This window comes from Octopus sinensis, linkage group LG3 (assembly GCF_006345805.1).
Source record: "Octopus sinensis linkage group LG3, ASM634580v1, whole genome shotgun sequence".
NCBI classification, from domain to species: Eukaryota; Metazoa; Mollusca; class Cephalopoda; order Octopoda; family Octopodidae; genus Octopus; species Octopus sinensis.
The window spans coordinates 136,078,856-136,092,353 of NC_042999.1; the positions used below are offsets into that span (position 1 = coordinate 136,078,856).

Genomic DNA, 13,498 nt, shown 5'->3' on the forward strand with positions numbered 1-13,498 from the left:
TTAATCATATGCTCAGTTGATAAGCTTAATATTAAATTTATCCAAAACTCATATCAGTTTCTATATATTTAAAAGTAGTTAAAAACAATTATACAACTGAGAACATGTTTTTATCACAAAATTTAAAGTATGGCCATACATTTGTTTACAAAAATTGAGATTAAGAACAAAGACACCAACTGCTTAAAAATATAGCTGAAGCCAAATATATAATTAAAAAGATAACGTATAATTAAAAAAATAACGTATAATTAAAAAAATAATGATAAAAAGTAGCTATTGAAGTGAATACTGCCCAGTTTTACAGTCCACATTGTCATCAGCAATATCATCGCTATTAACATTATCATCATCAATGTTGGGATTGTTGTTGTCATTGTCAGTGTTGTTGTTTTAACATCCACTTTCCTATGCTTCACAAAAATTTTAGTGACTGCATTTGCATCTTCTGCACCCACCTGTTACTGAGCCTGTGTCTACCTGAAGTGATTGTACATAAATCAATGCTCTACATACATTAACTCTACATGCATTAACCTAATGAATTTGTCAAGGAGGATTTTCTCTGGCCAGATGCCCTTTCTGTTGCCAACCCTCACCTATTTCTGAGTAAGGTAATATTCCCCCACAAGACATACTTTCATGGAAGATTGGAAATAAAGTACACTACTGCTTATACATGATAGTGGCACCCGTTTACAACTATTATGTAATGTCAAGGCAAAGAAACAGTAACACACACAAACACACACACACACACACACACACATGACGGGCGTTTTTTAGTTTCTGTTTACCAAATCCACTTGCAAGGCTTTAGTCAGCCCAGAGCTGTAGTAGAAAATTCTTGCCCAAGGTGCCATGCAGTAGGACTGAACCCAAAACAATGTAGTTGGAGAGCAAACTTTTTGCCACATACCCGTGCTTGTGCCACATGGATGTCAAGAAAAACACATCAGGAGATGACAACATTTCAGTGAATTGTTAGTAAAGTTGAACGTAACACACATTTGTTTGCAATAGGAAAATAACTTTGAGATGTTTTTACTACTCATCAAAACACCCACTAGAACACAAACTCAGTGATCTATTATTTTGTCTACCTTTAACTATAAACAAGTATACATGAAAAATCTCTACATTAAAAAAAAATCTCTATATTAAAAAAAACAATCTCTACATTAAACTACTTAACCGCTTAAATAAAAACCTCAATAAACCTGCAATTAATGATATTGATAACCCCATAGAAATCCTCAAAAATCCACCTCCAAAAAATAACTGAATGGTAGGATTTCCAACTCTACATCAGTAAACTCAACAAAATGAACTTTACACAAGTCAATTCTACATTGTTAAATTTGCATACATCATTCTCATTGCATAAGAGCAGGAATGAAATTTACTTGGCAGATGCACACCTAATTTTTCAGGGGGATGTTCAAAGCATTTTCATTGCCCCACAAAAATTTTAGTGACTGCATTTGCATCTTCTGTATCCACCTATTACTGAGCCTGTGTCTACCTGAAGTGATTGTACATAAATCAATGCTCAACATACATTAACTCTACATGCATTAACCTAATATGTATCAACCCTGCATACGTCAATTCCACATTTGTCAAATTCATGTATATCAATTCAACATGGCAATTTCAATCTAATACTGCTTCTATTGCATATCACTCAATGGCGCTGTCGGTTATAATGACAAGGGTTTCAGTTGATCTGATCAACCTACTCTCTTTTACTCTTTTACTTGTTTCAGTCATTTGACTGCAGCCATGCAGGAGCACTGCCTTTAATCGAGCAACTCGACTCCGGGACTTATTCTTTGTAAGCCCAGTACTTATTCTATCGGTCTCTTTTTGCCGAACCACTAAGTGACGGAGACATAAACACACCAGCATCGGTTGTCAAGCAATGCTAGGGTGACAAACACAGACACACAAACACACACACATACATATATATATACATATATACGATGGGCTTCTTTCAGTTTCCGTCTACCAAATCCACTCACAAGGCTTTGGTCGGCCCGAGGCTATAGTAGACGACAGTTGCCCAAGATGCCACGCAGTGGGACTGAACCCGGAGCCATGTGGTTGGTTAGCAAGCTACTTACCACACAGCCACTCCTGTGCTTATGAAGTTCATGAAATTAATCTGCATGTGACAGAGCATTTAACATAGCTCTCAGGGAGATCCAGCATGACATGGCTGGCCCTTTGAAATACTGGTACTACTCATTTTTGCCAGCTGAGTGGATTGGAGCAATGTGGAATAAAGTATCATGCTGAAGGATGCAATGTGTTACCAGGAATTGAACTCAGGATCTTATGACTGTGAGTTCATCACCCTAAGCCATGTGCCATGTGTCTTCACCAAGGTATATGTACCTTCACTATTGCATATAACAGATTTTTATTCAGCTGCATAACTATTTGCAGTACCAGTGAATGTTTATTCACTGCTTTCCTATTTATCAGTGGTGACAAATCTCATCTAAACATGTAGTTGGCTGTGAGCACATGCAACAGACAATTCCCAACAAGGTATAAATACATCTGGCATTCTCACTAGCTGCTGCTCAGTTAATTTTCCTCTCTCTCCAATACATATTGCATTTTTAAACATGGCATGTCCATGAGAAATATTACCTCCTGAAAAAATATCATTGTCTTTTAATGATGTATTTATATTAGGTATACTACATATGTAGCTATTTTAATATTATACAGCTTCTACTTCATATAATGGACTTTTATTCAGCCAGATGGCTATTTGCAACACCAGTGAATGTTTATTGTGACAACTCTTATGTAAGGAAGTGGCTGACTGTGAATATATGCCATTGACAATGCTCAACAAAGCAGGAATGCATTCAGTGTTGTCAGTAATTATTACTGGGATGATTTTTATCTTCCTCATCTCCCTCCAATATATATTGTGCCTTTAAACACATTATGTCCATAACAAATATTATACCTTTCCGAATACCACTATAATTTTGTCTTTCAATGATGTCTTTACTTCAAGTATGACTTATAGATGGCTGTGTGTGTAATACACACACACACACACATGCGCACATACATGATACATACATACATATATACATTCATACATACATACATACATGTCTGTACACATATGATGAGCATCTTTCAGTTTCTGTCACAGACATTCATAAGGTTGTGGCTGTATTGGGCTGTAGCAGAAGACATTTGCTCAACATACTGCATTGTCAGACTGAATTGGAAACCATGTGGGTAAGATGTATCATCATGATGATGATGATGATGATCATCATCATCACCAATAGCCACCTTTCCATAATTGCATGGATCACATTCATTGAGGCAAATTTTCTATGGCTGAATAGTAAAATAAGTAAAGTTATCTTCCCAAGTCATACCAACTCATAAAGACTGGTTTTCCAGTTTTATGAAGTATATCTCCCCCACCTGGATGAGATGTCAGCCCATCACAGGATTACTCCTTTTCACCAGCTGAGTGGACTGGAGCAACATGAAATGAAGTATTTTACTCCAGGACACAACGCATTGCCTGGTTCAGGAATTGAAACCACAATCTTAAGATAATGAGTCCAACACCCTAACCACTAAGCCATGTGCCTCCACCAATGGTTGAATGCCCTTCCTGTCACCAGTTTTCACTGTTTCCACACAGATTAATATTTCCCCATGACTGGACATGTATAGAAAACTAGAAATGAGAGTCACCCCTTGTATGATGGTAACATTCAATTATATCAAAGACAAAAACACATGCACACACACATATATACATGTGTGTGTGTGTGTGTATATATATATATATTATATATATATATATATATATATATATATATATGTATATGTATATATGTACATATTGAATAAGCTTCTTTCAGTTTCCATCCAGCATATCCCCTCACAAGGCTTAGTCTGCCTGGGGCTATAGTAGAAGATGCTCATCCAAGGCGCCATGCAAAAGGCTGAACTAAAAACCACATGGTTAGGAAGATTAGTTTTTGACTACGCCACCACATGTTTGTGTGTGTGTGTGCATGCATGTATGATATACAAAATTTGACCCAGAAGTTGGGTTATTCTTTTCACTAATATTGCAAATTATAGCCATATCATAGCACTGAATAAGCACATAAAGGCATCTAGCAAAATGAAAATGACCAAAAATTTCAAAACCCTGCTGTTAGCATGGATAAATGTATATAATCCAGCTCCATATAGCAAGAAATTCTTGCTTAATGCAAAATCTGCCTTTCTTAAGCTGCATGGAAACACAGGCATTCAGATCTTCCTCATGAAATGAAATTTTTCTGATAATAATCCGTGTTGTTCCTTTGACTGACAGCAGCTTTCATTTTCTTTAGCACAATACCAACACATTAATATGGACACAATTTCCCCCCAGTTCTCTCTTTAGTAATATGCATATTTTGAAAAACCTCTCCTCTCTCTATCTGTATTGGCAATTGTACAATGTTGTAATGACAATTATACAACTCAGCGAAGTTTAGAAAATACCATACAATTTGTTATTGATTTTTTTGGACAAATCACAAGATGTTGTGTCAGTTGTTTAACAGGGGTCCCTTGGAAAGCTCAACATTTGATATAAGGGAAAACATACATTCTCAAAGGCTTTCATTTCCATTGATGTTTTTCAATAAAATACACTGTCTTATAAAATAATGCTGCAATACACTTGTAAGAATAAATTAGTGAAATACAGCAAGTAGTTGGTGGGGAGGTCAATCATTAACGAAAATACTAGTTTTAACCCTTTAGGATTTAAACAGGCTATATCTAACCCAAATATTCTGCATGTTTTGCATTTAAACCAGCTAGATCTGACCTTTCACACTTACCCTATGATATCATTCTAAAAATATACAATTGCATCATTGAAATCTTGAAGCTATGAGATAATATGTGATTAAATCTAAACAATGTGAGTAAATATGCATTAATTTTGACAGAATAATCTGAATACTGAAGAGTTAATGTCTCTTGAAGCGAGAGTCATCAAATTCAGGACAAAAGACCTAGAAGGAAATATAAACCTCATTTTCCCTTATTTTTGAAAAAAGTTTTCTAATAAATATAACTTAAAGTAGATGGAACTAGTGGAAGAGGGAGACCCAGGAAGACATGGGACAAAGTACTGAAGGCTGGTCTCAAGACACTGAGCCTTATGAAAGAGATGACTGAGAACTTATTTGGCACCTTGCTGTACTCAAGAAGACCCATTTGCTACAGCAGAATTGATACTGGTACTAATGCTACATAAAAAGCATCCAGCATCCAGTACACTCTGTGGAGTGGCTGGCATTAGGATGGGTATCCAGTTACAGAAAATATGCCAGAATAGACAATGGAGCCTGGTGCAGCCCCTGGCCTTACCAGCTCTGGTCAAACTGTCCAACCCATGCCAACATAGAAAATGCATGTTAAATGAAGATAATGATGATGATGATGACATTTTTTTCTAAACTACTATTAATTTCTTTTTAGAATATTTATATCTGCGTAATGGTTTGCTAGTTCAACCTCTGATTATCAGCAGGTAATTTGAGGTTATGCAGATTTTTTTAAACTAGAAACCTTTATCTCTTAACCCAGAACAGTGCATAAAGCTATCCACTTAGTTTAGAAATAAAGGTTTCTAGTTCAAATCAAGTGTGAAATCATGAACATATCCAGAAATAAGACACCTGATGACAACTGCATATGAAATTGATTGAATCTTAATGTAGATATAGATATTGTAAATATAGAGTACCAAATATGGCATTGATAACCCTGCAAATTATAATCTTAATACAGTTAGTAACCCTTCATCCAAAATTCCCAAATCTGAAAACTTCTAAAATCCAAAATTTTTTTGAATGCAAGGTCTTTATCTTTTATTTGTTTCAGTCATTAGACTGTGGCCATGCTGGGGCACCACCTTGAAGAATTTTTAGTTGAATGAATTGACTCCAGTAATTTTTTTTTTAGCCTGGTACTTATTCTATCAATCTCTTTTGCTGAATTGCAAAGTTACAGGGACATAAACACACCAACACCAATTGCAAGTGGTTGTGGTGGTGGTGGTGGTAGGGACAAACACAGACACAAAGACACACATGCACACATACACATATGATGGGCTTCTTTCAGTTTCTGTCTGTCAAATCCACTCACAAGGCTTTAGTCTGCCCAAGGCTATAATAGAAGATAGTTGCCCAAAGTGCCATGCAGTGTGACTGAACCTGGAACCATGTGGTTAGGAAGTAAGCTTCTTAGAACACAGCCATGCCTGCACCTATGCATGTAAATTGAAAATTCCAGGAAGCTCCAAGGAAGATTTAAAAAATAGGAGCGGTGGAGTTGTAGGTGAACATAAAACAAAAGTGATAAAAGTAAAAATGGTATTTAGGTGTTTTTATGTGGTTGATAAACTCTGAAGTGAAAGTATAATAGGATGATTTATCTTGATGAACACATTCCTAAAGTGAATGTGGACTGATGCCAACAACATATAACACTGCCTTCATGGTGTATGCATAAGCTGTATTATGAAACATAAATGGTTAATGTGTTAGGCTTAGCTCCCAAGCTAAGGCTGTCTGAAAATTTTTTTAAAATTGAAACACTTCTAGTCTTAAGCATTTCAGATAAAGTATCAGCAACTGTAACAATAACTCAGTTGGAACTTTTATACATGAAAATAGTTGATTTTCAAGTTTATTCAATGCTTCATTTATCCAATCAGTTAACAGGAAAAAAAGGCTGATAATAAATTGAAGAAAACATAAAATCATCATCGTCAACATTTAACATCCATTTTCCATGCTGGTATGAACTGAATGGCTTGACAGAAACTGGCGAGGCGCAGGGGCTACATCAGGTTCCATAGTCTGTTTTGGCTTGGTTTCTATGGCTGGATGCCCTTCCTAAGGCCAACCACTTCACAGATTGTACTAGGAGGTTTTTACATGGCACCATCAACAGTGCTTTTCATGTGGCACCATCACCAGTGCTTTTTAATTGGAACCTTTGTTTTAGGATCTCAGTTCTGTTGTAGTGGGAAGGTCTTCTTGAGTACAGTAATGCATAACATATCTTAGTCCTCTGTCATCTCCTTCCTAAGGCTCAGCATTTTGAGATTGGCCTTTAATACTTTAATCCATGTCTTCTTGAGTTTTCTTCTTCCACAACTTCCCTCCATTTTAAGTGGACAAGATGATTGCAGCATTTGATCTTAAAGCTGCTGATTAGAGTTGTCTGGAGTTAAACAACAACAATAACAACATCAGAAGATGTACATATTTGTTTAATTAGTTTCTGATCTAAGCAAATATTTTCATCATCTGATGTTTTGGCTATTGTTGTTTTTTAGCTACAGACATCCCTGATCAGTAGCTCTAAGATCAAAGGCTGCAACCATCTGGTTTTCATTTTCAGGAACAGTATATCTAAAACTACATTATCCATTATGTATCCAATATGTTCTTCCTCTGTTGCTGCTGTTTAGTCCCCATTTTTTTCCAAGTCAGCCCTGATGGAACAAACTTATGGTCAAAGGCATTCCAGGCATGACCATCATGTTCTCTTGAATATATAAGAGTACACTGTCAAAGTGGTCTTTCTTTTTTTTAAGATAGTACAGTTTGATTGGAGGGAGATGTGGTTGTTATTTCTAGGATGTCATCAACCATGCAGAAGTTCCCTTATTATTACTCCTTTTTTGAAAGGTAAGAAAAGGCTGCTTTTTTTTTATCAAGACTGAATTATCAGAGATGTTAGCACATCAGTTGGAGTTGGAATGCCTTGCATTGTGCTCCAGTTCCCTGCTCTCTGACTTCAAACTTTATCAGGGTCAACATTGCTTTTCATTCTTTTGGGGTCAATAAATGCAATTCAGAGTGGTAGGTTGGTGGAATTGTGAGAACCTCAGAAGAGTTGCCTTGTGGTATTTATTCTTGCTCATAGTGTTCCGAGTACAAATTCTGTCCAGGTATCAGTGGCCAAAGATAATCACCTAGCCTTGGATGTACCTCATTCAAGCAATTCGGCAACGTGAACAAGTAGGCTTTACAACCAGTATAGATAAGCCAGCAATAGTTATGCTGAGAGTTAGCCCTTTTATCATTGAGATTACTTGGCCAAATGTAATATTTATTCACACTGTTTTGAATTAATCATATATTATCTTATAGCTTTGAGATTTCAATGATGTAATTGTATATTTTTAGAATGACATTCTAGGGTAGGTATGACAGGCCAGACTGACCAGTTTAAATATAACACAAATAGAATATTTGGGCTTGATATGGCTGGTTTTGCAGTGGATTCAAAATAGTAAAATGAAAATGGAGGGTATGATTTGAGGGAAATTTGGCTGCTGTTTTTTGTAGCACAAGCAACTGCATATATATCCTTTGTTGGCTTGAAATTCATCTTCGTCTATCTTATAATAAGCTGCAGGCCTATTTAATCAGTTGAAGATCTTATTTCTATTATTCAACAAACAAAGTGTTAATAATATTAGACAGATGTAGAATTCCAAAAAGAAGAAATAAGTAACTGATATTTAAGCAATAACAACAGGTGATTAGCAAAGTGTAAACAAAAAATATGATAAAAGCTGTTTGATCTACATAAATACACTGACTGCTAAAAGTGTAATTATCAATAATTAGTTGTCAATCATCTTTCAAAACACACAAGTAAATGGTTGGAGGACATTTTGATTTTCTAAAAAAACCACCTGAAAAGTCTTGTTAAACTAAGATGATGAGTTTACTGAGAACAAAAGGAATTCTAATTGAAAAAAAGAAATAACAAAAAAACAAAACAAAACAAAAAAACAAACAAAACTTATTTGCAGAGAATTTGAAAAAGAAAAATTGAATATGTTCTATTTATGTTCTAATACTGAATAAGGATAATGAGAATGATGAAGATAACAATGAATTAAGAAAAAGAGGAACTTTATTCTCCAAAATTTTAAGATATATCATCATCATTGTCATCATCATCATCATCACCACCACCATCACAACCACCACTACTACCACTGTCATGATCATCACCATCATTTCTACATCTGCTTTTTCATGCAAACAGTCTGTATTGGTCAACATATTGTCAGATTTGATATGAATTTGCAGCTCACCTAGATGGTTTAAGGATCACATTTCACTTGCATGTTCCATTTTTTTGTCTCTGTGATTTCTATATCTTCATACACTTCCTATTGCTAATCATTTTACAGAGAGTGTACTGAGTGCATTTTATTGTGATACCAACACTAAAGAGGTTGTCTTACTGTCTGGCAAGATTAAGGAGTTGTCTCTACATACTCTTTGTGTGTTCATTAGCAGCAGTAAGCTTACTAAGAAAGTTTCTTACATCACTATTGTATACTCAATCTTTTATTTTCTATCAACTGAGTAGGAAGAAAGACGAATCAAGAGGATAAAAACAGTAAGAAATGATAGGGTGTGATCTAAGAAAAATTCAATTACTATTTTTAGCAGGTGACATGGTTGCATAAATGTTCTCCCTTCTAGTTATTATTGCCTTTGCTTGTATAGCATATCTGAAAGACTTTATGCTTGGTAAAACATATCAGAAAGAATACTATAGTGCAATATATAAGTTATATATTGAAAATATCCCATAGATACTAGGATAGAGATGTGAAAGACTAAAGATCATGCTGATGGTATTTCATGTGTTGTGTGAAGTATTACTGTCTCTGGAATGTGTTACGCTTCACTATCACCAATGATCTCTCCTGGTGAAAGCACATCCTTAACGTAGCTAGGATCATGCCCCCAAAACTAGCTCGTCTCTTTGAAAATAGAAAATACTTCAGCCCTCAACATCTACTGATACTTTATGAAGCAGAAGTGAGGTCCACAATACAATGTTCCTTCCACTTTGGGGCAATTCTGCTGTTGCAAATACTCACAGGTATCCTAGACTACAACATCCCAAGGCCACTGGACAGATTGATATAAACATATATCTCTGATTCACAGACATACTATGGCTCTCTCTGTGCCTTTTTTTGTTGTCACTATAATGGCCTTTGTTTCTCAGAGATAGTTGGTTTTGTGCCACTTCTATTAAAGTTCTTACCTTTTTTCCTATCATCATCCATGTTTTGTCCCCCCCCACATACAATAGACCCATCACTAATCACTACCACTAATCTCATTATGCTACCCCACTGGAATCTCCTCCTTGCAGATATTATTCCTGCAGATGTTGACTTGCAACAGTTTAAGTGCACCTTTTATAACGTCAACCTCAATAGTTTCAGAAGGCCTGTGAGGGTTATGAAGACTGCTCTTGCCTCCTAATCCAGCAAGTTACAAAAAGCAACCCCACCACAAAAAAAACAAAAAAACCCTGCATATTTTGACGTTTTACAACAACATCAGATAATTTATCAGTAACACAGATGGTTTGGCAAGTATTGTTCGGGTCATTATTAGAAGTGCTGATATTCCATTAAATGTAGATTTGTGATTTTCTTTCCATATTTGGCTGACATAAAATATGTGAGAAGAAGAATGCACAGTGCACACTTAAATACACTGGCAACTGTTTCTATATCACTGAAACACTATTTTCACATAAGATTGTTATGATATTCAATATCGATATAATGCAAATTTTAAGAAAAATATTTCATTTAAATAACTTTTCAAAAAATTTTCTCGATTTAATGTCAACTTTACAGAAAGAAATATGAGAAGCCATTTTCTGAATGAAAATTTGTCAGCTACTTAGAAGAATATTTTCTTCCAGTTCTATAAGCATAGAACTTAAATGATTAATTTTAGTAAAATTTCTTCTTGGTGGCTGTGATGAAAATTTTATGAAATTTCCAGCATTCATATTTATAATAATTTGTTTCTTTTATACATTTTTTTTCCAAAAAAACCTATCATAAAATTAAACTTTGGAATATGTCAGAATAACTTGCAGTAAGTTTTACTGGAACATTTATTAATATTACTAAGTTGTTATTTGTCATAAGCCTCAAACTATTCATGTATAAATACATGTAGATATATACATAGATATAATCAGCGATGCTTATACATATATAAGCATACATATCCACATATATGCACACACATAAACACTCAAATACCAAAAGCCAATCTACAACTTTAAAGGATTTTAGTTTCCTTTTTATCCTTTTCCACAAATCAGACATTGTCAAAGCTTTCTATTTTTTTGGTATTTTTTGATTTTTCTCTTTAAATATTGTGATACAACTTATTTTTCATTATCTTCTTCACAAGAAATACATTTGAAAAATAATTCTATAATTCTATATACTTCTATAATTTTAGTCTTTAACACTTTTGGTGGTACATTGATTATAGTTCAAACAGGCTGAGGTATAGTTGACACAAAAGATATGCAACTGAAAATAGGGATCAATAATCAAGGCTGATGCTAGAAAGTGTGGAGCCCAGTTAGAAAATGTCAGTGGGGACACTTACTCTGCAAAAACTGAAGATTGATGTTTTATGCTTTGTGTAGTGTGCCAGCCCCAGCCAAAAAGCATTGAAGGCTTGAGGCTACACCATTAACTACAATGATACACTAAAAATTCATCATAGCATCCTCCACTTGAGTGTGTGCATGGTGCCCTCTCTTGGCACAAGACCTAATTTGAACAAATCTGTCTAATTGGCTTCAAAATGAATCCTGTCGAAGATGGTCCCTGGCATCATCATGATTTAGCATCAGCTGTCCATGCTGGCATGGGTTGCATGGTTTGACTAGGGCTGGCAAACTGGAAGGCTGTACCAGACTCCAGTCTGATTTGGCATGGTTTCTATGGCATCCAGTCATAGAAACCATGCCAACAACTCTGAAAGTGTAATGGGTGCTTGTACATGCCAACAACTCTGAGAGTGTAATGGTGCATTTACGTGCCACTGGCCAACAACTAACGCCAACAACTCTGAGAGTGTAATGGGTGTTTTTATGTTCCACTGGCATGGGTACCATTTGTGGTATCTGGCATGACTGTGATTTTACTTGGCTTGATGGGTCTTCTGAAGAACAACATAATGCCAAAGGTCTTGGTCATTGCCTCCACAATGCCCAACATTCGAAAGGAACTTTTCACATGCAACTGGCATCAGGCCCAATGCTCAAAAGGTGCTTTTTATGTGCCATCAGCACAGGTGCCAGTTATGTGCCATGACTACGATCTCACTTGGCTTGATAGGTCTTCTCAAGCCCAGCATATCACCAATGGTCGTGGTCATTAGTCATTGCCTCTGTGAGGCCCAAAGTTTGAATATCATGCTTCACCACCCATGTCTTCTTGGGTCTAACTCTTCCACAGGTTCCCTCCACTGTTAGGGTGTGACACGTCTTCACTCAGCTATCCTCGGCCATACACATCACATGATCATACCAGCACAGTTGCTCTTGCACACCACATCTGATGCCTCTTGTGCCCAACTTTTCTCTCACTTTAACAAAAATAATGTAATACAAGCAATTCTAATGAACTGAATTTAAATATTACAGACACCTGGCAATTGAATTAAAGACACATTGGGCTGTTTAATGAAAAGTTTGATTAATGTTCCATTTAAATCTATCTCAAATGGATTAAAATAATAAAAGGTAAAATTGATAATTATAGTGGAATCCTCACTAACTGACTCTGATCTTCATCAGCTACAATAATCTACCACTTAGTTTTGATGTCACTCACCAGCACTTGCCAAAATATTTAATTTATAGTAGTGCATGGCTCAGTGATTAGAGCAGCAGGCTCACAATCATGAGGCAGAGAGTTCAATTCTCAGACCTGGCTATGTGTTGCGTTCTTGAGCAAGACACTTTATTTTTACATAGCTCTAGTTCACTCTTCTGTAGAAGTGAGTTATGACATCATTAGTTCCAAGCTGTATTAGCCTTTGTCCTTCCCTTGGATAACACTGGTGGCATGGAGAGGGGAAGCTAGTATACATGGGTGACTGCGGGCCTTCCATAAACAATCTTGCCCAAACTTGTGCTCGGAAGGTAACTTTCTAGGTGCAATCCCACTGTTATTCATGACTGAAGGGAGTCTTATCCTTTTAAATAATTGTTTGCACCAATCATATCTCATTTCTGGTAGCTAGGACCATTATTTTATAGTTAAGTTTTAATATTTTAACTGTAAATATCACTTTTTACAGTTAAAAATATACCCCACCCTCTAAACATTATATGAGGGTGCTATTTAGGTTAAGGATCAAGAAACTGCAATTAGTGTAAGTTGTAGCAGTACTCTAATGTGAAAATAAGTAGCATTAATTATAATTAATTCTTATACTAACAAACAATAAATAATTATTCATGTTGAAAAAATATCCTAATCAATATCACATCAGGATAATATATACTAGGTATATCAGGAGAATATCTTGAGAATATGTAACTG

General features: G+C 35.6%; 1 protein-coding gene and 1 long non-coding RNA gene across 7 annotated transcripts in view; one reads left to right on the plus strand and one right to left on the minus strand.

The window, feature by feature from the left end:
* LOC115209732 (transmembrane protein 245) overlaps window positions 1-13,498 on the minus strand; it is a 482,091-nt gene that overhangs the window by 215,684 nt on the left and 252,909 nt on the right. The window lies entirely within an intron of this gene.
* LOC118762584 lies at window positions 6,845-12,242 on the plus strand. The gene is made up of 3 exons (XR_004998341.1): window positions 6,845-6,995; window positions 8,812-8,818; window positions 12,217-12,242. It is a non-coding gene; the product is annotated as an uncharacterized LOC118762584 (long non-coding RNA).